At 43.9% G+C, this 26,659-nt stretch overlaps 1 protein-coding gene across 1 annotated transcript in view; it reads right to left on the reverse strand.

Moving 5' to 3' along the window:
* Nucleotides 1-26,659, reverse strand: part of LOC308127969 (NLR family CARD domain-containing protein 3-like) — an 88,542-nt gene that overhangs the window by 20,964 nt on the left and 40,919 nt on the right. The window lies entirely within an intron of this gene.

Raw genomic sequence — 26,659 nt, forward strand, 5'->3', positions numbered from 1 at the left:
TGTAACTGAAACTTTATAAAGCAACATCAGACACACTTTAGAGCTTGTATCATAACCAGGGGTCTTCAAGGTTTTCCAGGCCAAGGACCCCAAACTGATGGAGAGACGGAGCAGGGACCCCGACTATATATATTGTATGAAACTGTGTTTTATATGAAGCTGGCCTGGTGCCATGTATAAACAGATCTACTGTGTTATTGTCCATTCAATACTAAGCTATTGAAGTAATACACAGGTTGATATTTTCAGGTTTTTAAACATGAACAAGCTGCAGGGTGGCCGTGCCACTGCCTGTTACAAACAGACTTCTTGCCTACGACACTGAGCTGTTGGAATAATTCAGATTCATGTTTTTATCTGAAGCAGACATGTAGAAGTGACGTCAATCCTCAAGCCGTCTGTGGACGCTCACATACTCCCACATTAGTGTGACCTCTGACCCTGATGAGCAGCAACTGATGTGTCCCTGGACGGACGGAGGTCGTCAGGCAGAGGTCAAGCTCTGAAATCCTCCCTCCAGCGCCTCCCAGTGGTCAGGAACTGCTGGTGTTACAGGAGGAGAGAGCACAGCAGAACCTGCCAGTTCCTCCACTGATGGAGACATGGAGGATCTTCCCTTTCTGACGCGCTCCCTCCATCTTCTGCTGGTTTGGAGAAAGCCTTCCATTCTGTCATACATGTGTACGGCCACCTTGCAGAGAAGCGTTCAGTTTGTTCAGCTCAGAGAAAATCAGCAGCATATGAACGTTTGGTTCCCCAGACATTGTGGCTGAAACATGCAGCCAGCTCTGTGAGCTTCTGGAGGAGGAAACACTCCAGAATAGACCAGAGTTTTAGACCAGGAATATCTACCAAAAGGATTTTTGAAGCATTAATGGATGAACTTTTTATATTTATTCTTGTGCCTCCGTCTTTAAGAGGCGAGGCGCTCAGATTACTATTCCTAGGATCACGTTTATTTTTAATCTGCTTCTTCTTCCGCTGGTATTTCTGCACAATCACGATGTCCCCCCATCAGGACACATGTTTAGTACACAGCTTACGGCCCCTGATGAGGACACCACTTAGCAAGCAGACACACAATCACTGCTTTCACTGTGGGACAGGAAGAGACGGACGTCTCCTAGACACCCTGCAAAGCAAGCAGGCAGACCCACCCTAAGATGGAATGACCTCATCAAGTAGCAGTCAGAGCGAGGCTGGCCTGGGACCGGAGAGGAGATCTGGAGTATCAGAGGCAGCATCAGGAACAAAGCCCACATCAAGTGAAAAAACAGGGAGCAAAAATACACTTGAGAACTTTAAAGGATGAAGTTGTTACCACCGTAGGAAACAGATTATTTCACAGCTACAGGAAGTTGAGCTGGAGTGTTTCTAGTGAGCAGGCATGTGGGTGCTTGATTAACTTGATAGATAGCAGGTGAGCAGTGGAGGGAGGGGAGGCAGAGAAGGAGGAACAGCAGAAGGGGCGTGGCCAGCCTTGCCCTGCAGCAAGGTAGAAATAAATAGGAGAGAGAGAGAGAGAGACAGGCCACAGCCACAGACAGCAGAGAGAGACAGACAAGAAAGACTTCAGAGGGGAAAACACCAGGAAGAAGAGGGACGAGGGAGGAGACTGCCGATACCCAACAACTCAACTGAGCTGGGGCGCCAAAAGCCAAGAAGATGACATCATCCATCAGGTCCTGCTGATTTTCCAGATTTCAGTATTGAGATAGCAGCAGCAAATTCCTCTAGTGAAATAGGTCCTATAACCTGGCCCTGGTATTTTCTATAAGATTAGGGAAGTATGGATGGTTGAAGAGGACCACACAGTGGCACAGTGGCTTTCCCCCTCGCCTCAGAGAGAAATGGTTAAAATACCAGCTGGGGCCTTTCTATGTGGAGTTTGCATGTTTCCCCATGTGTCCATGGGTTTCACACTCCAAAAACATGCATATAAGGTCAATCGGTGACATAAATTTCCCCTCGGTGTGAACATGAGTGTGTGTGTTTGTCCTGTGATAGACGGTGACCTGTCCAGGTGTATCCTGTCCTCGTCCATAGCAGGCTGGGATCAGCGTCACTACCCCACCACCATGAGGGGGATACAAGATGGATGGATTGTTTAAGAAGTTCTCCTGAGAAGCAGTTTTCTGGAAATTCAGAGGTTTAGAGTCTTGAGTGAAACTTCCGAAAAATGTCATTTATTCTGAAAGGTCTCTATTGATTTCAACATTCTCTATTCTAATTTTTCTGATTTGTTGTTTTGCGCCGATCATTTCAGTTAGTTTGTTGTAGTTTCTCTGATTTCTCTCAATGTAAGTAGTAGTGTTGTGCCGATACCGATACCACACTAAAAGCTGGTATCGGTATCTGGAGGTATGAACTATTAACTCGCCGATACGCAGCGCCGTGTGTTTTTCTCTCTCCCGACTCTCACTGGTGCCCTGACTCCTGATCTATGTATGGTGACGTATTCAGCCTCATATCTATATTATTTGTTATTTTAATCTAAATTTAACTGCGGTTGCACTACTGTTTTACATGTATTTACCGGTACATGGATATTGCACTATTTTTTGGGGCATTTGTGAGCTAAAACTGAGGTTTAAGAAAAGTTTATTATTATTTCAGTTCCACCCATACCAGGTAGGAAATAAAAAAGTTGGCCTACATTTACTGTGTTGGTGTTTTTGTCCTGTTTCACAAAGGGTTAAGTAGCCAGATGAAGCCATGATAGCAATGATTTATACAACCAAGTGAGTATTCAGTTCTTAAGAACTGGAAGAAAAACAGGCCATATCTTTTTTAAACACTGCGGTATAGGCAAATATCGGTATCAGCAAGTATCGGTGTCGGCCGATACTATGCAACCGGGTATCGGTATCGGGACACAAAATTGGTATCGGAACAACACTAGTAAGCAGTGTAGACTCTTGTGTTTTAAAAGGTGCTGTTCAACCGGGTATGTTGTTAAACGGTCGTGTTTAGTTTGGAGTTCCAGTCATTTTATTTTGTCGAGGCCTTGGCTATTAATTAGAATAAGTTGTTGATCTAATCCTTTGATTTTATTCGTTGGTTTCAATGTTTCCTTGTTGGCTCTTTATTTCATGTTTTCAGTGTAGAAACATATTTGTCCTCTTAAATAAGCTTCCAAAGTTCCTCAAACAGCTTGACATGTCAGGACATGTTTGTTGATGTCCTCTTTGAAGACGGAAAGGGTGTGACACCTGGGACTTGGTGAGAATTGAAGCAGAGAGACATGAACACAGGAGCCCCACCCACTTTATGAAGTTTGAATCAAAGCCAATGTTTTCACTGACTTTGAAGAGATTCCTCATGGTGGAAAGCTTTCTCAGCATCTAATGAGAAGACGCACTCTGGAACATGTTCAGGCGGCTTTTGATGAAATAGGAGTGGCAATTCTTTAAAAACCCAGTATGACTGTCTGAAATAACTGAGGCCAGAATGTCCTCTAGTCTACAAGACAGAACTTTAGCTGAAATATTTACATCTCCCTTAAGTGAGGATATTGATCTGTAAGAGGAGCCCTCTGATGGATCTTTACCTTTCTTTGCAAGGCCTCATGGGAGATTTAGGAAGCTGGCCCAGCTTACTTGTACCTGAAAACATTCAACTCAGCCTGAGCACCAAGAGCCAGGAAAAGTACTAAAACATTCAGCAGGTACTCTGTCAGGTCTTGGGGCTTTTCCAGATTGCAAAGAAGAAATCCTCCTCTTGTGACTTGGGCTCATCTGGCCTCAAGGCTCAAAGCCTATCGAGTCGGTCCACATATTTCCTTGGTCCCGCCTCTTCAGATCAACAGTGGGTGGAGCCGGCATGTTGACACACAAAGTTCAGGTCAGACAACAAACTAGTTTCACCTCTATAAAAGTGCAACTCACAGGAAAGAGGCTGGACGTCTTTCCAGGATGTCCACTAATGCGAGACGAGTGTAAAGAGACGGACACAATCTGACTTTGTGTGGCAGAGAAGGTTTCCTACTCTGGAGTCAGACAATAATCCTGCTCTCAATCCACAGTCATTTCAGCTTCAGTTCCACCTCCATGAATACAAAGACCGAGTTTTTCTAAAGGCTGAGAATCAGCTGCCGGTTCAATCCTCCTCTCCTCATGCTGCAGATTGCTTCTGTCTTTCTCCTGATCACTGCTAACATTGTCTCCAAGTCTCGAGCAGCTATCTGACTCTTTCACTGAACACCTCTTTACCAGAAGAGGGACAAATCAACCAAGCTGAACTAACTCAGTCCTCCTGACAGGAAAACCAAAGATTGACCTTTGTAGGTGACATTAGCAAGAGCTGTGATGAGCATCAGCCTGCTGAACAGTGAGGAACTTCCTTTCTAAGACCCGTCTGTGTCTGTCTGCAGGTTGGTTGTTTAGCTCGGCCGTTAAGTTGCTGCTTCTTCTTCTTGTTCCTTCCTGAATCAGAACCTAGTTATGACAGAACAGCTTCTTTGGTCTGGTGATCTCTAGAGATCCACCATCAAGGTCAACATCCTCCTGGTACGCTCACTCAAGTCAAACACTTTCAAAAATACATGGATGCAAAAGCAAGACAACAAATTGTGTATCCTTGTGATATTGTCAACCAGCGTGTTTGAGCTACAGAAATAATCCAAATGATCAATTACAAACTATAGAAGCAAAGATTATTTCCTTTATCATACTATCTTAATCCCCTGAGGGCAATTTCTTTAACAGATTCACCCTTCGGGAGCAGCTGATTGGGCTCACGGTCTCGCTCAGGGATCCACGGTGCAGGTTTTCTGGACTGTGGGAGGAGACCGGAGTACCAGCGTACACACACACACACACACACACACACAAACGCAGCAGAAAATATAAACACACATTCTGGTAGTTCCAGTTAGAGATGGTATCATTCAGGGAAAAATGAAGCATCTGGATGATAACAAGGAGATTGAAGTGTTCTCAATATTGCGATTTAACATGCGGTTATTGTTTTTAGGTTCTCATGTATTTCTCAACAAACAAGCAACAAATCAATGTGTATTATAATAAACAATATCAGGTTTATTCTTCAGAAATTGTTCTTTCTTATAGGTGAGGCTTATGTTAAGATAAAGTCAAATGAAGCATGTATTAACATGAAAGACAGTTTATTTATCTTCTACTTCAATTACAGTAGTAAACTTAGTATGTACTGTGACTTGCAGCCTTGTAAGCATTCACCACAACAAGCCAACCGCTTGTCCCTTGTGCTGATCAAAGCCGTGAACCCAGGCTGGGTCACTATACTAATGCAGGGCTGGACATTAAGGATCAAAGCCGTGAACCCAGGCTTGGTCACTATACTAATGCAGGGCTGGACATTAAGGATTTTGAGCGGTTTGCTCATCTACACTGCAGTAGGGAAGCACCGATCCACATTTTTTCTCTTCCCATCCGATCCCGATACTTAAATTTGTATATCTGCTGATACTATTCTGATAGCAGAGCTCTGTTTGCTTTAATATTATTATCATCATTATTGTGTGTTGCCTTCAGTGGCAAAGGGAAATAAAACCTCTGCATGAACAGGAATCATGGAGCCTCCCCCTTCTAAGCTCCAAGTGTCCAAATCTGAACAGCTGGTCTGGGCTCTGAGTGGAAGCTGAGGTGGTCATGTGCCTGGGCCTCCAGACTAATCCACTCCACTCCAAGTCCAAGTCCGAGTGTAAAACTCAGTCTCACTTTCTCACTTTCTCACTTTCTCACTTTCTCACTTTCTCACTTTCACACTTTCACACTTTCACACACTCACTCACGCGCACGCGCACTCACACTCACTCACTCTCTCTCTCTCTCTCTCTCTCTCTCTCTCTCTCTCTCTCTCTCACGGTGCAACCTCAGCTCCGCCCACTGCTCCCAGAGTCCAGATCTATATTTCACTTTCTCTTGTATTGTTTGATTGTACACTCGTAGTGACAGGGCGTATTTTCCTTTATAAATAAGTTCCCAGTCATCTGATTGTACCTCAATAACTAGTTTATCCAGGGATTCCTCTCTTCTGACTCATTTGTAATGATATCCATCTGTTGTCTCTTTTAATCTTTCTGTGGTTTTTATTGGAAATAGTAAAAAAAAAAAACAGACATGAAATCACTGATATCATTGACTAATAAGCCCTTATACGTTTTCTTAATTTGACTTTTATTTGCTGATTGTTTCATCTGAATGTTTAATCTGTTCCACCTCTTTAAGCTACATCAATAACCAATGTAATACGCCCCCTGGATTTGGTCACCACAGTCACACGGTCAAAGAGCAAGTCAGCCTCGCTGCTGCCCCCTGCTGGCCGCGCCCCGTCACTATCTGTCAAATCCTGTTACAGATTGCTCTGGTGTCTGTGGGAAAAAACTTGATACTGAGCAAGATGACTATTGCAGCAACACGTCATCAGTAGGATAAAACTAAGCTGTCTCTTGATGGTCTACGACAGGGTGTCCAAACTGGGTCAGAGAGTGCTGGTGTCCTGCATGTTTTAGTTCTCTGCCTGCTTCAGCATACCTGAATCTAATGATGACGTCATCACCAAGGTTGTGAAAAAGAACAATAATGAGCCTTTCATCACAAAGTGGATGGGAGAGGCACCGGATGGAGATCAACGGAGATCAAAGCCGGAGGAAATCTTGGATCTGAGCATCTCCATGGCAAAAGGCACTGATCTCCTTTGATCTGATAGGAGATCAGCACTGGAGCCATGGAGACGCTCAGATCAAAGGAAATCAGCTTTGTAGAGTTGTAATGTGCTCGTACTCATCCTTACATTTTTCTAGAAATATGTCTTCAATCACCTTTTCACTAGCTACACCCTTAACCTGAACCTTTACCTGTTTATTTATTTCATGTTTTCCAAATATCATGATTTTGGTTTGACCTAGATTTAATGAATTAGATTTCGTTTCTCTGAATGTATCTAGTATGTCGTTGAAGAGTTTTTCTAGGATTTGGGAGGATTGTGGGTCTGTAGTTTGTGAAGTGTGTCTGTTTTCAATAACGGTATCCTTACTGGAAGCCTGTTGAATAATACTATGTAGAACCTTCTATGTACTGCTGACATGGTCTTTATTGTTTTCAGGTACTTTCTTAAAATAATTCTTCTTACATTTTCTCATCATATGAGTGAACTTATTTTTACATTTCTTGTATTTATTTTCCATCTCCTTCGTTCTACATTTATTGGATTCTCTATGTCATGTATTCTTCTCCTTGGATGCATTTTTTAAGCCCTTTGTCATCCATTAAACATCTTTATATTTCACTTTCTCTTGTATTTAGTAATGAGTTCCCAGTCATCTGATTGTACCTCAATAACTAGTTTTTCCAGGGACTGCTCTGTCCTGACTCATTTGTGTTGACATCTATCTGTTGTCTCTTTTAATGTTTCTGTGGTTTTTATTGTAAATAGTAAAAAAACTAAAACAAACAGACATGAAATCACTGATATCATTGACTAATACACCACTTACTTTATTATCTATAACATGTGTAAATAAATTATGACCCTCCAAACGACCCCCAGGAGGCCCGGCTGTTGTGTGTGTGTGTGTGTGTGTGTGTGTGTGTGTGTGTGTGTGTGTGTGTGTGTGTGTGTGTGTGTGTTTGGGCCTGGTTATAGGAGAAGTGAGGATGGAGCAGCCATTTACTGGTAAAACTAACTCACTAACATCTTGGTGAAAATAGAATATATGTTTTTTTCAAATTAAAGTGACAATGAAAGTGAGAACAGGAGTTCCCCCCTCACCTCCAGAGGAACATAGAGAGTGAGCTACCAGCAGCTTCTCCCTGTGGAAGGGAACATCAGTCCTCACCTCCAGAGTGAACATAAGTCATGTCTGTATATTACATCCATTATTATTATCATTATTGTAGGTATTTGAACCGATTTGACATCCGCATTTTGGACGGTGCCGCGCTGCGTCTCATCTGGAAAATATGCATTTCGATTCGATAGCGTCGCATAATTCCTCAGGATTTCCTCGAAATACGTCATTGGGAAACTCCTCATCGGCCTCCATTTTGAATTATTTGCTTCGGTCAACATTCAGACCGTCTCCGGAACGTATTAAAAACTCACTGGACTTCAACACATACCATATCTACGTTGCTGCTTTGCTTTGCAAACATCTACGTTGCTGTGTTGCTTTGTAAACATATACGTTGCTGCTATGCTTTGCTAACATCCACGTTGCTGAGTTGCTTTGCAAACATCTACGTTGCTGTGTTGCTTTGCTAACATCCACGTTGCTTTGCTAACATCCACGTTGATGTGTTGCTTTGTTTACATCCACGTTGCTGCGTTGCTTTACTAACATTCACGTTGATGTGTTGCTTTTGCTAAAATCCGCATTGCTAGGTTGCTTTGCTAACATCCACTTTGCTGTGTTGCTTTGCAAACATTCACGTTGCTGTGTTGCTTTGCAAACATTCACATTGCTACATTGCTTTGCTAACATCCACGTTGATGTGTTGCTTTGCTAATATATACGTTGCTGCGTTGCTTTGTTAACATCCACATTGCTGCGTTGCTTTGCTAACATCCACGTTGCTTTGCAAACATCCACATTGCTGTGTTGCTTTGCTAACATCCACGTTGCTTTGCAAACATCCACATTGCTGTGTTGCTTTGCAAACATCTACGTTGCTGCGTTGTTTTGCTAACATCCAAGTTGATGTGTTGCTTTACTAATATATACGTTGCTGCGTTGCTTTGTTAACATCCACATTGCTGCGTTGCTTTGCAAACATCTACATTGCTGCGTTGCTTTGCTAACATCCACATTGCTGTGTTGCTTTGCAAACATCCACGTTGCTGTGTTGCTTTGCTAACATCCACGTTGATGTGTTGCTTTGCTAACATCCACGTTGCTTTGCTGACATCTACGTTGCTGCGTTGCTTTGCTAACATCCACGTTGCTTTGCTAACATCCACGTTGATGTGTTGCTTTGCAAACATCCACGTTGTTGTGTTGCTTTGCTAACATCCACGTTGCTGTGTTGATTTGCAAACATCTATGTTGCTGCTTTGCTTTGCTAACATCCACGTTGCTGAGTTGCTTTCCAAACATCTACGTTGCTGTGTTGCTTTGCTAACATCCACGTTGCTTTGCTAACATCCACGTTGATGTGTTGCTTTGTTTACATCCACGTTGCTGCGTTGCTTTGCTAACATCCACGTTGATGTGTTGCCTTTGCTAAAATCCGCATTGCTAGGTTGCTTTGCTATCATCTACGTTGCTGTGTTGCTTTGCAAACATTCACGTTGCTGTGTTGCTTTGCAAACATTCACATTGCTACATTGCTTTGCTAACATCCACGTTGATGTGTTGCTTTGCTAACATCGATATTGCTGCGTTGCTTTCCTAACATCCACGTTTATGCGTTGCTTTGCTAACATCCACGTTGCTGTGTTGCTTTGTGGTGTTTTGAGTTTGAAATCCGTCCAAACAGCAACATGTTGCCATGAAAAGTTGGATAGCACAGTGCTACTTCCCTAGCCTGCTCGCTGGCTGCAAACTGTGGAATGGATTTCCTGACTCATTCCTCCTGGTCTCATTGAGACCCGCCTCCCTTCAGGAAATCCAGTCCACAGTTTGCAGCCAGCGAGCAGAGCAGCAGCAGGGAAACACTGTGGATCATTTCAGCAACATGAAGCAGACCAGGATCATGGATCAGACCAGGATCATGAAGCAGACCAGGATCATGGATCAGACCAGGATCATGAAGCAGACCAGGATCATGGATCAGACCAGGATCATGGATCAGAAATCTCTGCAGGTTGGATCAGAAATTTTTGATCCGTGAATTACGTTGATATCGGAACCCGATCCTGGATCGGCTCCATTCCTAAAGACCACCAGCCCGTTCAGACAAGGGGGGCAGATGATTCACTTGCCCGAGCAAAGCTTTTACTAGCCCCGGATGGTTGGACAGTCCTTAATGTCCAGCCCATTAAATGGGCATCATATCTTTCAAAATGAACTCCGTTATGGCCTGAGTTAACCTGGTCTGAGTCCAGTATGACCAGTCCACCAGGATCCTCAACCTGGTCTGAGTCCAGTATGACCATTCCACCAGGATCCTGAACCTGGTCTGAGTCCAGTATGACCAGTCCACCAGGATCCTGAACCTGGTCTGAGTCCAGTATGACCAGTCCACCAGGATCCTAAACCTGGTCTGAGTCCAGTATGACCAGTCCACCAGGATCCTAAACCTGGTCTGAGTCCAGTATGACCAGTCCACCAGGATTCTTCACACATTCACATTCATCCAGATGTTCTTTTGTTAACTTTATTAATGAGCTGATTTTCAGGAACAGTTTTAACAACTTCAGCTTTGGACAGCAGCTCATCGTGTTCACATTCATTTCTCATCACAGACGTCAGCAGGTTCTCATGGGAAGGTTTGTTGGATTTTATTTTGAAAACCAGACAACCTTATATCTGGCTAACCCCTAAATATAATTTTTTTTAAATGTTTTTAGTGTAATTTTCAAGAACCAAGGACTTTTATTTTGAAGGAGTTTGTGGCTGGCCTGTCGGGGTCGGCACACTCATGGCCTCTGGCTCATTTAAATAATGATCAAAAATGTTTTTTGAAGGTTTTAATAAAAAATTACTTTTTTTTTTAAAGTGTTTGGGGCTTTGATTTTGAAATCCAGCTCACCCCTAGCCTAGCTAACAATGTACAATCCATTTTGAAGATTTGTATCATTTTAATAAACAAGGACATTTATTTTGAAATCACTTGGGGCTTTTATTTTAAAAGCCAGCTAAACTTTTATCCTGCTCACCCCAAAATATCAATTTCTAAGTTTTCTTTGTGTACATTTTTTAATAACTATGGACTTTTATTTTGAAGACGCTTGGGGCTTTTATTTTGCGGTGGACAAACCAAACAGCCATAATGATGGAGGTGCTCCACCAGTCACATTCATGTGTTCATTCACACTTTTCCACACCTGTTCTGAGCAACTAGATTTGAGGTGGAGGAGGATTTCCATCAGTCTGCACTGATGATCAATCTGCTCCAGTCTCTCATAGAGTCGTAGGAATTGTACCGTTCACCATCAGTAACAGTCTCCTCAACAAGACCTGGTTCACACTGGTTTGTTCCAGCAACACTTGTATGGGGGCATTATTGTAGTAAAACTATATGTCAGTCTGTACTTCAATCTGTCTGTCCAAAGTAACATCTGTGTAAAAGTACTTCTTCCATGACAGGATTCTCTCTGTCAGGCTGGGTTTTTCTCCCTGAGCTCAGGCTCACAGGCTCCTTCATTCTGGCTGTGCTCTGCTCTGCTGTCCTGCACTCAGTAGCTGCAGTAAACAGCCAGAATATCATTGTAAAAAGTTACCAAATTAAAAGCTTATTATTTCTAGCATATTTACTGAAATAGTAGTACTGTATAGCCTGTTTTCCCCACCCATTCTACTACGCCTTCACCGTATTGTACAGTCTCTCTCTCTCTCTCTCTCTCTCTTTCTCTCTCTCTCTCTCTCTCCCTCTCTCTCACTCCCTCCCTCCCTCCCTCCCTCTCCCTCTCTCTCTCCCTCTCCCCCCCCCCCCTCTCTCTCTCTCTCTCTCTCTCTCTCTCTCTCTCTCTCTCTCTCTCTCTCTCTCTCAGCTCAGACTGAGGGTTAATAAATCACTTCTTCTGTTTACAAACGACACAAACCTTTTCCTCAGTTTGGGATCCAGAAGATTTGTTCTTTAAAATCTCTCCTGATGTTTCACTTTGAAGCAGATCTGAAGCTGGAGCCTCATTTCTGTCTGCTGGCTTCAGGAGAATGTTAACGATCCTCCACGAGTCACATTCACGTGATCATTCCCACCTTTCCTCACCTGTTCTGTGAAACCTGATTGGAGGTTTCTGGGTTTGCAGCAGTCTGCGCTGACGATCGGTCTCCTCCTCGTGCAGGACGATAGATTGTTGAAACCCGGTGAATATTTCTCCAGCAGCAGCAGCAGTCAGTCGCTCCTTAATAAACTCTCTCAAAGCTCAACTCAACTCTTGTTGCTGCACCAGATGAAACTTTTCCTTCCTGAGACACAACTTCTGCTTCTTCTTCCTTGAAGCTTCACGGCAGTTTGCATCTATGAAGTTACTCTACCGCCCTCTGCTGGCAAGGCAGGGAAACGTCTTTACAGAGCGTCATTCAGACAAGAGGGGCGATCCACAGTGGGTTTTAAATACTAAAGTAAATACATTAAAACTTTACTAAGAAATAAAGTAAATACAACAAAACTTTACAAAGAAATAAAATAAAACATTAAAACTTTAGAAATAAATAAAATAAAACATTAAAACTTTACAAAGAAATTAAATAAATACATTAAAACTTTAGAAAAAAAATACATTAAAGCTTTACAAATAAATAAGATAAATACATTAAAACTTTACAACGAAATAAAATAAATACATTATAGCTTTACAAAAAATACATTAACACTTTACAAATAAATAAAAATAAACACAATAGATCTTAACCAAGAAATATAATAAATACATTTAATCTTTACTAAGAAATAAAATAAATACATTAAAGCTTCAGAAAGAAAGAAGAAATACATTAAAGCTTTACAAAGAAATACATAGAGACATTAAATATTTACAAGGAAATGAAATGAATACATGAAAACTTTACAAAGAATGTATATAAATACTACACTCCAAAACACTTTGTTGAGTTAAAGTAATTTAATCCTGGCACACATTTCCATCTATTCAGATGAAGTGGATTGAATCCCTTTCAATCATGTTATATGAACAACATGTATTTGTGTTGATGCAACATTATTTAGATATTTATGTTCAATACTTTGGTTTTTCATAGAATCTAAACATTATTTTTCACTTCATCCAATTAATGACAATGTAGTTCACTCTCCATTGGTCAAGCATTTCAACACAATGGAATCCAGCTTTGTTGGTTCAGCACATTCTATTCAAACTAATCTTGTTGAATGAATTAAAGTTTTAAAAGTCTAAAGAATATAAATCTAGTTGTTTCAATTACTTTTCTTCTAGCTTGTACAGCTAAGATTCACATTTCAAATGTACACTATTATAAATAGAGTCCACAAAACCTTTTAAACAACTTTATTTGTTTCACAAAATAACATGACAAACTGTTTTCTCCAAAGTTTTACAAAATATTTTAACCAGAAATATTTGTCTCAGTTTGGACAATGAACATAAAACAATCCAGAGTTTTGCAATGCAGATAATTAACTTTTTCTTAAACAAAACAAATGTTTGTTTTATTTTAAACCACACAACATGACCTTACATGAATAGAACATTATAACTCCTGTTATTACAAATACAGTGGAGGAAAAGTGCAGTACATTGCCTGATGTACTGTAGTAGTGCAAACAAATCACAGATGTTTTAAACCAAATTATTGTTGGAACAGAAAAATAAAACGCTTCCAGTGCAATAAATTAAAAGTCACAAGTAAAGTGAAAAAAGCGTCTTTCAGATGCTACTTCTACCATAAAGCGTACATTGTGAAGAACCATTCTCTCAAACTCTATTGTAGGACCAGCAGAACAAGATCACAATTAGTGACTATTTTACTTTTCAGGCAAGAAAAACACACCATTGTGTACACTCTATTTTACACTCCTCATACTCAGAATATGATTGTTCAACTCCAAACAATCATTTTGACACCATGTGACCAACCAGTAGCAGCCACATGTGCTCCCTTGTGGGAGTACAGGTACTACTATTCTAACGTTTCCAGGGTTTGTTTCAGTCTTATTCAGGCTGACTCACTCCAAAAGCTTCTTTTTCAGGAATTGCACCTTGGATGACAACCTTTGCCCGTCAAGATGAAGCAAGATCTTCTGCAACAACTTTAAATGTGCATTTGAGCTGTGGTGGGCAGCTGAAGTTCAAACAGTGGACACGTCCACAGAGCAGAGCAAACGCCAATGCAATTGTAAGCCATGTCTTCTAAAGCCTGCCGATGTACCACCGCCCTCCGCCACAGGCGGCGCTGCTATAAAGATGGCCGACAGCCGTCACTTCCTGTCGGCGAGTCCATGCTTCCGCTGTGACGGCGTATTGACTTAAACTACAAACAAACCTTCACAGAAGTTACCATAACTTGGAAACTACATCACCACAATTCACAAGATCTGACCATCAGGTCCTCCCCCCTGCAGTGGGAGCAGCAGGTGAAGCAGAGGGAGTAGTGGGTGGAGCAGTGGGAGCAGAAGTGGGAGCAGCAGGTTAAGCAGAGGGAATAGTGGGTGGAGCAGTGGGAGCAGAAGTGGGAGCAGCAGGTGAAGCATAGGGAGTAGTGGGTGGAGCAGTGGGAGCAGAAGTGGGAGCAGCAGGTGAAGCAGACGGAGTAGTGGGTGGAGCAGTGGGAGAAGCAGGTGAAGCAGAGGGAGTAATGGGTGGAGAAGTGGGAGCAACAGGTGAAGCAGAGGGAGTAGTGGGTGGAGCAGTGGGAGCAGAAGTGACAGCAGCAGGTGAAGCAGAGGGAGTAGTGGGTGGAGCAGAGGGAGCAGCTGGTGAAGCAGAGGGAGTAGTGGGTGGAGCAGTGGGAGCAGCATGTGAAGCAAAGGGAGCAGTGGGAGCAGAAGTGGGAGTAGAAAGTGAAGCAGAGGGAGTAGTGGGTGGAGCAGTGGGAGCAGAAGTGGGAGCAGAGGGTGAAGCAGAGGGAGTAGTGGGTGGAGCAGTGGGAGCAGCAGGTGAAGCAGAGGGAGTAGTGGGTGGAGCAGTGGGAGCAGAAGTGGGAGCAGCAGGTGAAGCAGAGGGAGTAGTGGGTGGAGCAGTGGTAGCAGAAGTGGGAGCAGAAGGTGAAGCAGAGGGAGTAGTGGGTGGAGCAGTGGGAGCAGCAGGTGAAGCAGAGGGAGTAGTGGGTGGAGCAGTGGGAGCAGAAGTGACAGCAGCAGGTGAAGCAGAGGGAGTAGTGGGTGGAGCAGAGGGAGCAGCTGGTGAAGCAGAGGGAGTAGTGGGTGGAAGAGTTGGAGCAGAAGTGGGAGCAGCAGGTGAAGCATAGGGAGTAGTGGGTGGAGCAGTGGGAGCAGCAGGTGAAGCAGATGGGGTTGTGGGTGGAGAATTGGGAGTAGCAGAGGGAGTAGTGGGTGGAGCAGTTGGAGCAGAAGTGGGAGCAGCAGGTAAAGCAGAGTGAGTAGTGGGTGGAGCAGAGGGAGCAGCTGGTGAAGCAGAGGGAGTAGTGGGTGGAGCAGTGGGAGCAGCAGGTGAAGCAGAGGGAGTAGTGGGTGGAGCAGTGGGAGCAGAAGTGGGAGCAGCAGTTGAAGCATGGTGAGTAGTGGGTGGAGCAGTGGGAGCAGAAGTGGGAGCAGCAGGTGAAGCAGATGGAGTAGTGGGTGGAGCAGTGGGAGAAGCAGGTGAAGCAGAGGGAGTAATGGGTGGAGCAGCGGGAGCAACAGGTGAAGCAGAGGGAGTAGTGGGTGGAGCAGTCAGAGCAGCAGGTGAAACAGAGGGAGTAGTGGGTGGAGCAGTGGGAGCAGAAGTGGGAGCAGCAGGTGAAGCAGAGGGAGTAGTGGGTGGAGTAGTGGGAGCGGCAGGTGAAGCAGAGTGAGTGGTGGGTGGAGCAGTGGGAGCAGCAGGTGAAGCAGAGGGAGTAGTGGGTGGAGCAGTGGGAGCAGAAGTGGGAGCAGCAGATGAAGCAGACAGAGTAGTGGGTGGAGCAGTGGGAGAAGCAGGTGAAGCAGAGGGAGTAATGGGTGGAGCAGTGGGAGCAACAGGTGAAGCAGAGGGAGTAGTGGGTGGAGAAGTGGGAGCAGAAGTGTGAGCAGAAGTTTGAGCAGTAGATGAAGCAGAGGGAGTAATGGGTGGAGCAGTTGGAGCAGCAGGTGAAACAGAGGGAGTAGTGGGTGGAGCAGTGGGAGCAGAAGTGGGAGCAGCAGGTGGAGCAGAGGGAGTAGTGGGAGCAGAAGTGGGAGCAGCAGGTGAAGCAGAGGGAGTAATGGGTGGAGCATTGGGAGCGGCAGGTGAAGCAGAGTGAGTAGTGGGTGGAGCAGTGGGAGCAGCAGGTGAAGCAGAGGGAGTAGTGGGTGGAGCAGTGGGAGCAGCAGGTGAAGCAGAGGGAGTAGTGGGTGGAGCAGTGGGAGCAGAAGTGGGAGTAGCAGGTTAAGCAGAGGGAGTAGTGGGTGGAGCAGTGGGAGTAGCAGAGGGAGCAGTGGGTGGAGCAGCGGTAGTAGTGGGTGGAGCAGTGGGAGCAGCAGGTCAAGCAGCAGGTCAAGCAGAGGGAGTAGTGGGTGGACCAGTGGGAGTAGCAGAGGGAGCAGTGGGTGGAGCAGTGGGAGCAGCAGGTGAAGCAGAGGGTGTAGTGGGTGGAGCAGTGGGAGTAGCAGAGGGAGCAGTGGGTGGAGCAGTGGGTGGTAGCAGTGGGAGTAGCAGAGGGAGCAGTGGGTGGAGCAGTGGAAGCAGCAGGTGAAGCAGAGGGAGTATTGAGTGGAGTAGTGGGAGTAGCAGAGGGAGCAGAGGGAGCAGCAGGTGAAGCAGAGGGAGCAGTGGGTGGAGCAGTATGGAAAATACATTGATGCTCAATTGCTTCAAAGGCCTTATAGAAGTCCAGAAAAAGGATGAAACTTCCATCAGAGTATAAGTCTGAGTAGTAAATTAAATCTAGTACTAGTCTGGTATTATTAGAGAAATGTCTGTTTCTCATGAAGCCTGATTGAGTTTCATCAATTATCTGGTCGAAGAGAAGAAAGTTCAGCAGTTCAGGTCCTGCCGAACAAAATGATGTAATTTCCTTCTTCCAGCTTCTTCTGGCTGAAGAAATGAGTTTGGGCTGTTCCAACCGTCCTGCTGAACTCTGTAGGAGCTGCTCTGCTGAACCTTCTGCTCTGCCATGTGCTGCTCATGTGTTCCAGTTCTCTCATGACTATCAGTCATATTTTAATCATATTTATCTTGTAACATCGCTACTGTACGAGCACCGCAGCTCGTTAAAATGTTGGAGTGCAGGCTTTTACATGATGCACCTGAACGCATCACGAACAGCTGTCAGCTCCTGGAGTTTAAACCGGACCAACATGGCGCTCTGACTAAAACTCTCTTTATTACTGAAACAGTTCAGAGAACTGTGTTTCTGAAAGTACTGGAGGACAGAAATAAACTGTGCAGTTGAAAGTTTAAACGCCACATCACAGACGTGTACTTCCCTCTGGTGGACATTTGTGGTCATTACACTCATTCCCCACTCAGACACACACACACACACACACACACCCACACACACACACACACACACACACACACACACACACACACACACACACTCGTTCCCTTCTCTCTCTCTCTCTCTCTCTCTCTCTCTCTCTCTCTCTCTCTCTCTCTCTCTCTCTCTCTCTCTCTCTCTCTCTCTCTCTCACACACACACACACACAGATCCCTCTCCTGTGTTCAGCTTCATACTTTCACTCACCAAACGTTTCTTCCTGGTATTTCATGTCCTACAATAAAACAAACATAGATGTACTCTATGCTGCACGGCCTATCAGCACCTGTTGAGGTGACGTGTCTGCAGCGCCGCCATCTTGGGGAGGTATTCCTGCTTGTGCTAAACATAAAGATCCACAAAAGAAATTGTAGTTCTTTCCAGGTATCAACACAAATAAAACCTCATTTTAAAGCTGAGGAAAAGCTCTATCCTGTGGAAACCTCATGGAGGAATTACTGGGAAGGGAAAGTCTTAAAACATCAGAAGACTAATAAAACTGGGAACAATAAACTTAAATACTCCCTAATCTGATGTTGGGGTCAGCGTTTGATCAGAATATGTTAATTACTCCAGTGATAGGCTACCGGAAGGTTCTGAACCACCATAGCTCATTTACATATAAAGAAATCATCAAACGGAGGTTAATTGTTATTTACTCCTTGATAATTACTGATCACTAGCTGTAGACCACCAAAGTAATGGATTACTGGAGTAATAGATTACTAAGGCAATGTACCAAGTGTAAGTTATGCAGGGCTACAAGGGTTGATTACAGTAAATAGTCAGTGGTCGACCGACAGCTGTGAGCTATAAAGGGTCACCTGACGGGAGGAACCTCCAGAGGTGTCACATCACTAAGGTGGTCCACAAGTGATACGACTGGTCAATAGGAGTGACTGGTCAATAGGAGTGACTGGTCAATAGGAGTGACCTGTCAATAGGAGTGACTGGTCATAGGAGTGACTGGTCAGTAGGAGTGATAGGTCAATAGGAGTGACTGGTCAATAGGAGTGACTGGTCAATATGAGTGACTGGTCAACAGGAGTGACTGGTCAATAGGAGTGACTGGTCATAGGAGTGACTGGTCATAGGAGTGACTGGTCAGTAGGAGTGACCGAACAATAGGAGTGATCGGTCAGTAGGAGTGACTGGTCAGTAGGAGTGACCGAACAATAGGAGTGATCGGTCAATAGGAGTGACTGGTCAGTAGGAGTGGCAGGTCAATAGGAGTGACTGGTCAATAGGAGGGACTAGTCAAAAGGAGTGACCAGTCAATAGGAGTGACTGGTCAGTAGGAGTGACCGGTCAATAGGAGTGATAGGTCAGTAGGAGTGACAGGTCAGTAGGAGTGACCGAACAATAGGAGTGATCGGTCAGTAGGAGTGACTGGTCAGTAGGAGTGACCGAACAATAGGAGTGATCGGTCAATAGGAGTGACTGGTCAGTAGGAGTGGCAGGTCAATAGGAGTGACTGGTCAATAGGAGGGACCGGTCAATAGGAGTGATAGGTCAGTAGGAGTGACAGGTCAGTAGGAGTGACAAGTCAATAGGAGTGATCGGTCAATAGGAGTGACTGGTCAGTAGGAGTGACAGGTCAATAGGAGTGACTGGTCAATAAGAGTGACCGATCAATAGGAGTGACCGGTCGATTGGAGTGACTGGTCAATAGGAGTGACTGGTCAGTAGGAGTGACCTGTCAATAGGAGTCACTGGTCAGTAGTAGTGACCGGTCAATAGGAGTGACTGGTCAAACTTGGAAGGGACTAGTCACTAGGAGTGACAAGTCAATAGGAGTGACTGGTCAGTAGGAGTGGCCGGTCAATAAGAGTGACTGGCCAATAGGCATCACTGGTCAGTAGTAGTGACTGGTCAATAGGAGTGACCGGTCAATAGGAGTGACTAGTCAATAGGAGTGAGTGGTCAATAAGTGTGACTGGTCAGTAGGAGTGATTGGTCAATAGGAGTGACTGGTCAGTAGGAGTGGCCGGTCAATAGGAGTGACCAGTCAATAGGAGTGACAGGTCAATAAGAGTGACTGGCCAATAGGAGTCACTGGTCAGTAGGAGTAACCGGTCAATAGGAGTGACTGGCCAATAGGAGTGGCCGGTCAATAGGAGTGACCAGTCAATAGGAGTGACAGGTCAATAAGAGTGACTGGCCAATAGGAGTGATTGGCCAATAGGAGTGACTGGTCAATAAGAGTTACTAGTCAACAGGAGTGACTGGTCAATAGATTTAAACCGTTCAAACTATTAATCAATGAATATTACCGTTACTTAATCAGAGAGTCGGGGCTCCAGCTGAAGTTAGGATCTTAAACTAAACATCAGTCTTATTAAATGAGTGAAGTTCTTCTTCCTGGTTGGAATGAGAAGCAGAACTTTAAATGAAACAGGGAAGGAAGGCTGGGAATCCCAGCACTGACTGTTCCAACCAGCAATCGTCACAGAAAAACACCAAAACCACCAAGAATCCTTCAATTCAACTACTAAGTGTTTATTAACAAACGTCTATTCCTAAATCACCAATCTACCAATCACATCTGATCAATAAACATCAAGTCAGATCTCATCAAACAACAGCAAAGAAAGTGTGTGTGAGAGAGAGAGAGAGAGAGAGAGAGAGAGAGAGAGAGAGAGAGAGAGAGAGAGAGAGAGAGAGGAACGAGTGTGCGTGTGTGCCTGAGTGAAGAATGAGTGTAATGACCACATATGTCCACCAGAGGGAGGTAGACATCACCGGTTTGTTTGCTCTGTATTTCATTGTGGTAAATTTTACTGTGGTTTTAATGTAAAAGTACTTTGTAACTGAGTTTAGAAAAGTACTAGAGAAATAAAGTTATTATGTTTGCTGGTCAGAGAGTTTTCATACTTGATATGATCAAGATAAACAGCAGCTCCACCAGAGTATTTCTCTACTGGACAGCAGCTCCTCAGGATATCAGTCATTTGACAATTGGGTGGAGATCATGAAAGCAACACTCCTCTGGATGGAGACTCCAGAGAACTGCTCTGCATTGACATAGAGCATCAAGAGACAGGTTAGTTTTATCCTGCTGATGATGTTTTGCTGCAATAGTCATCCTGCTCAGTTTCAAGTTTCTTCCCACAAAGAGCCTGAACAGGGATTTGAACTCTGGACCCTCAGATTAAAAGTCTGATGCTCTAGCGTCTGGGCTGCCCAGGCCTGCTAACACAGTGTTGTGTCTCCATATGATTCTCACTTTGCTGACACGGAGCGGGCAGCTTGGAAGGAGAAAGAGAAAAAGAGCAAACGAAACTAGTGAAAGAGTTCCCAGTTGCTCGGATATTTAGAAAGGTTATCGGAATCTTGTTGTTGCAACCTGTTTTGCTCTGGTGACAAGGTTGGTGCACACTGCTGGACGGGACTCGGTGAGTGGGAAAAACTAACTTATTTTTATGTTAAGGATATTTTCTCTATTTATTTATTTAGTTTTATGGACATGGAGAGCTATTATAGCAGAATTATGCTCTTTTATGTTACTTTAGTGGATCAAAGGGTAAATTGGATGCGCAATTGAAACGCAGCCCCGCCGTGATGTCGGCTGGAATGCAGCTTATTAAGTTCAAATAAGCTGGAACTTTTGCTGACTTTTGTAAAACTCAGTCTCTCTCTTGGTGCACTCTCTCTCTCTCTCTCTCTCTCTCTCTCTCTCTCTCTCTCTCTCTCTCTCTCTCTCTCTCTCTCTCTCACGGTGCAACCTCAGCTCCGCCCACTGCTCCCAGAGTCCAGATCCATATTTCACTTTCTCTTGTATTGTTTGATTGTACACTCATAGTGACAGGGCGTCTTTTCCTTTATAAATGAGTTCCCAGTCATCCGATTGTACCTCAATAACTAGTTTATCCAGGGATTCCTCTCTTCTGACTCATTTGTAATGATATCCATCTGTTGTCTCTTTTAATCTTTCTGTGGTTTTTATTGGAAATAGTAAAAAAACAAACAGACATGAAATCACTGATATCATTGACTAATACACCACTTACTTTGATATTATCTATAACATGTGTAAATAAATTATGACCCTCCAAACGACCCCCAGGAGGCCCGGCTGTTGTGTGTGTGTGTGTTTGGAGGGGGGGGGGGGGGGTAGTGGGTGGAGCAGTGGGAGCCGCAGGTGAAGCAGAGGGAGTAATGGGTGGAGCAGTGGTAGCAGCAGGTGAAGCAGAGTGAGTAGTGGGTGGAGCGGTGGGAGCAGCAGGTGAAGCAGAGGAAGTAATGGGTGGAGCAGTGGGAGCAGCAGGTGGGGCAATGGGAGCAGCAGAAGGAGCAGTGGGTGGAAAAGTGGGTTGAGCAGTGGAAGCAGCAGGTGAAGCAGAGGCAGTAGTGGGAGCAGTAGAAGGAGCAGTGGGTGGAGCAGGTGAAGCAGAGGGAGCAGGAAAAGGAGCAGTGGGTGGAGCAATGGGTGGAGCAGTGGGAGCAGCAGGTGAAGCAGAGTGAGTAGTGGGTGGAGCAGTTGAAGCCGAGGGAGTAGTGGGTGGAGCAGTGGGAGCCGCAGGTGAAGCAGAGGGAGTAATGGGTGGAGCAGTGGGAGCAGCAGGTGAAGCAGAGGGAGTAGTGGGTGGAGCAGGTGAAGCCGAGGGAGTAGTGGGTGGAGCAATGGGAGCAGCAGGTGAAGATGAGGGAGTAGTGGGTGGAGCAGTGGGAGCAGCAGGTGAAGCAGAGGGAGTAGTGGCTGGAGCAGTGGGAACAGCAGGTGAAGCAAAGGGAGTAGTGGGTGGAGCAGTGGGAGCAGCAGGTGAAGCAGATTGAGTAGTGGGTGGACCAGTGGAAGCAGCAGGTGAAGCAGAGGGAATAGTGGGTGGAGCAGTGGGAGCAGTAGAAGGAACAGTGGGTGGAGAAATTGGTGGAGCAGTGGGAGCGGCAGAAGGAGCAGTGGGTGGAGCAGGTGAAGCAGAGGGAGTAGTGGGTGGAGCAGTGGGAGCAGCAGGTGAAGCAGAGGGAGTAGTGGGTGGAGCAGAAGTGGGAGCCGCAGCTGAAGCAGAGGGAGCAGCAGGAGGAGCAGAGGGAGTAGTGGGTGGAGCAGAAGTGGGAGCCGCAGCTGAAGCAGAGGGAGCAGCAGGAGGAGCAGAGGGAGTAGTGGGTGTGTAAAAAAACTGAACTCCTTGTTGCTGCAGGAGATGAAATGTTTCCTCTGTGAGACACGACAACACAGCCGAGAGAGTCCAACAAGCTCCAAACAGTAGTGGTGGGCGGGGCCATCTGAAATATCCACATATCCACAGGAAGGTTGGTATTATTGATCAATACTTGTGTGGCTCTGAACGCTCCTCGAACTGACGTCACTGGTGCTGCTCCGCCCCTCCTTTTCCTGTTTCCGGTCTGACGTCACGTGATCACTCCGGATTTTTTATATTTTTTTTTAAAATTAAACTTTAACAAACATTCCAGGCAATGATAATAACTTTGATAATACAATCCAACATAAAAGACATACACACACCAACTAAACAACAATAAGATAAAACTGAAAACAAACCAAACAAAAAGAAAAAAGAAAAAACATACACTCTGGGTTTTCATTAAGTTTACATTGTTTTACAAAATGAATTAATGTTATACTATTTTTCTCCTTCATAAATTGAAGAGATTTAAAATACAGACAAAGCTCTTTGTGAAGAAAGTTTAAATTAGTCTTGGACTTCATATATTTGTTTTAATGAATGAAAAACTTCCCCATCATCAGTAAAACATTAAAAGTTGGGTCTTGCAGGCTGTCGGCGAGAACTATTCCAAATAAAACATTCTCTTTGTCCAGATGAGACGGGGATGCAAATATAGTGTGGCCGAGTGGTCTAAGGCGCTGGATTTAGGCTCCATTCTCTCAGGAGGCGTGGGTTCAAATCCCACCGCTGCCATGTTTCAGAGCTTTGCATGATTTGTTTCATCATATTAGTGACTTCTGTTAATTATAAAGGAGAATTCAATACATGTACAAGCGCAGTACATGTACACTGATTTACAGGCTCGTGACTTGTGAACCTTGTTGTGCAATAATGTTTATGCTGTTATACAGAGACAACAACTCAGTATCAAAGTAAAACATTGAAGAAAGTACAGAGGTCAAAGGTCTTCACAGCTTTCTTATTTTTTGATTGTTTGATAGTTTGATAGTTTCACATGTTGCTTGGCCTCATTTACAAACACAGAACAGTGGTTTTGGGTTATTATATCGATATTTGTGAATACGCCATTTGGCTAGAAGTATAATAACATTAATGATCGTTTATCAAAAACGGTGATAAAGAAAATTAAATACCTAGAAAGAAAGTAAAACTAAGTGGTATTCTGTGTTTGATTTTTAAATGAGAGATCAGCTCCATGAACAGGGCTGCACGGAGGGTTGAAGATCTTCGATTGTTTCTTCTTCCAGCGTTGTGGGTGATCTTAATTTCCCTTTGGTTGGTTTTGTTTTTTCTTCCCGTCGGACGGAAAAGTTTGTATTACAAGCCGGGTGCCGCCATGTTGGAATGACCTCGATGACGTCACACTCGAATCACTCACTGCACATGATTGTCCGTCTAAACACCCGTCTATGTCTGTATTCCTTAACTTTGCTCAGAAGAGTTCAATTCAACACATATTCTCATTTTAATGACCAAATCAATGAAAATATAGAAAAACAAGAAAGTAACATGATCAAATTGATAAAGATGATTATCATGTTTTGTTTACAGGAAATCTGCAGGATGTTTGTCTGGACAAACGTTTCATTTCACAACAACCAAGAGACACTAAAGGCTGTTTTCTACTTGAAGGGTCTGCAGCTCCACGTGGCTCCATATGACCCAGTTATGTCATTTCAGCCGCCACGCCCCTCCGTGCAGCCCTGGTCATGGAGCTGATGTCTCATTTAAAAATCAAACACAGAATACCACTTATTTTTACCTTCTTTTCTCGGTATTTTATTTTCTTTGTCACCGTTTTTGACAAACAAAAACACGTCACTTGTTCAATCATGTTTCCTGCATTAGAATCAGTGTTGAATCACAAATTCAACAAAGTCCTGTATTTTCTCCGTCCCTCTCCAGCAGAGCTTTTCTAAGCATTTTGTCCTGCAGAGTTCACGTCCCTGTGGCGTCAGGAAGAATCATTTCAAGTCATTTCCAGCAGAAACTGCAGTGCGAGTGACGACCAATGTCCAACAAGTTGTTGTGTCGTGCTCTAGTCCACGTCTCGCCTGTCTGTCAAGCATAAAACTGCCTTAACTCTCTATTAATCTACTTGCTGCTTTTGATGTCAGACATAGAGTTTGGAGATGCTGGGGATTGAACCCAGGACCTCATACATGCTGAGCATGCGCTCTACCACTGAGCTCCAGCCTCTGTTTTCTACTTTGTTAAGCTGGATTTATTTTTCAACTGAATGAGCTCATAAAAGACACGTAGGAAAACTCCTGAAGAGCTTGTCTTCACCCTTCACTGTCAAAGCTTTATAATAATGATAATGCCTATGTTTTATTTATTTGGGAATCGAACCTGCAACCTTTGGGATTGGGAAACGACTGCCACAACACCAGGCAACATTTACAAGACCAGATAAATTACAATACAGATAATCTGAAACACCAAATCACATCTAAAACATCAGGGCCTGGTTGTTCAAATTTGGGTTTTTTTAACCACTGGTTAAGCCCTGACCGCTGCTTAAATCCTTAACCCGCCGTTAGCTAACCAACCATTAAATATGCGTTGTTTAAAACATGGTTAGTCATCCTGTTAGTTAACGTCGCCCTCAAAGTTAACTGTGAGGTTAACAACAGTGGTTAGTGTCCCTGACACCGCTCCACCCAAGGCTCCGCCCACTTTCAAGCCTCCGTTCTTCTGTGTTTTGTCTGAAACATTGTGGTGGAGGCAGCGCAGTGTTTTTATCTGCTCTATAAAACTCCCATAAAACATGACAAACTACGCTGCTGCCAGGATATTAAAGTGGAAGATGAAAACTGAGCTGGATGATCAGATGAGGCTTCATGTTGCCTCATCTTTTTTTAATTTGACCAGAGAGAACGATAGAGAAAGTGGACTGAGTGGCCAGAGAGAAAATAATAATAACGTGGGAACGAGATAATAAGTCGTTTCCTCAAATTAATACAGCGAGGGAACCAGATTATTTAATCTCTGGATTGACGAAGGGAGAGGTCTGTATGAGGCAGCAGGGGGCGCTCCGCTATGAGACGCTCCACAGAACTTCTTTATAATAAAGCAAACTGTTTGGTTCATCAGTAACTACTAAACAAACTACAAACTACTGTAAATGAAAGCTATGTAAATAAATTATCTATATTTGCATCCCCATCTCATCTGGACAAAGAGAATGTTTTATTTGGAATAGTTCTCGCCGACAGCCTGCAAGACCAAACTTTTAATGTTTTACTGATGATGGGGAAGTTTTTCATTCACAAAAACAAATATATGAAGTCCAAGACAAATTTAAACTTTCTTCACAAAGAGCTTTGTCAGTACTTTAAATCTCTTAAATTTATGGAGAAGAAAAATAGTATAAGATTATATAATTTTGTAAAAGAATGTAAACTCAATGAAAACCCAGAGTGTATGTTTTTTTGTTTTTGTTTGTTTGTTTGTTTTCAGTTTTATGTTATTGTTGTTTAGTTGAAGTGTGTATGTCTTTTATGTTGGATTGTATTATCAAAGTTATTATCATTGCCTGGAATGTTTGTTAAAGTTTAATTTAAAAATAAAATAAAAAAATCCGGAGCGATCACGTGACGTCAGACCGGAAACAGGAAAAGGAGGGGCGGAGCAACACCAGTGACGTGAGTTCGAGGAGCGTTCAGAGCCACACAAGTATTGATCAATACTACTAACCTTTCCTGTGGATATGTGGATATTTCAGATGGCCCCGCCCACCTCTACTGTTTGGAGCTTGTTGGACTCTCTCGGCTGTGTTGTCGTGTCTCACAGAGGAAACATTTCATCTCCTGCAGCAACAAGGAGTTCAGTTCAGGCTTTGGGAGAGTTTGAACCAACGATCGTCCAGCACGAGGAGGAGGTTGATCGTCAGCGCAGACTGCTGGAAACCATCTGGAACCCTCAAATCCAGCTCCACAGAACAGGGATGGAAAAGTGGGAATGAACACATGAATGTGACTGGAGCAGGATCTCCATTGTTCTGACTGGGTTTGGTTTATCCACCGCACACAGAAGCAGGGTTTGTGTCTCTGGAGGGAAACTTGGATTGAGCTCAGACTTTTTTATACATTTCCTGGTTTGAATCAAAACACAGAAACTAGAGAAGAAGATCTAGAATCACCTGGAACTCCCTGACAAGACATTGGAACAACAACATCAGTATTTAATTTCTACACTAGATATTTGAAAGGAAATGATCAGTTTTTGATCATATTTATTTAGATGTTCAGTAGATTTTTCCCTTTTCATAATATTAGCTCATGAG

Source organism: Lipophrys pholis, assembly GCF_963383615.2.
Source record: "Lipophrys pholis genome assembly, contig: SCAFFOLD_35, whole genome shotgun sequence".
In the NCBI taxonomy this organism is placed as follows: Eukaryota; Metazoa; Chordata; class Actinopteri; order Blenniiformes; family Blenniidae; genus Lipophrys; species Lipophrys pholis.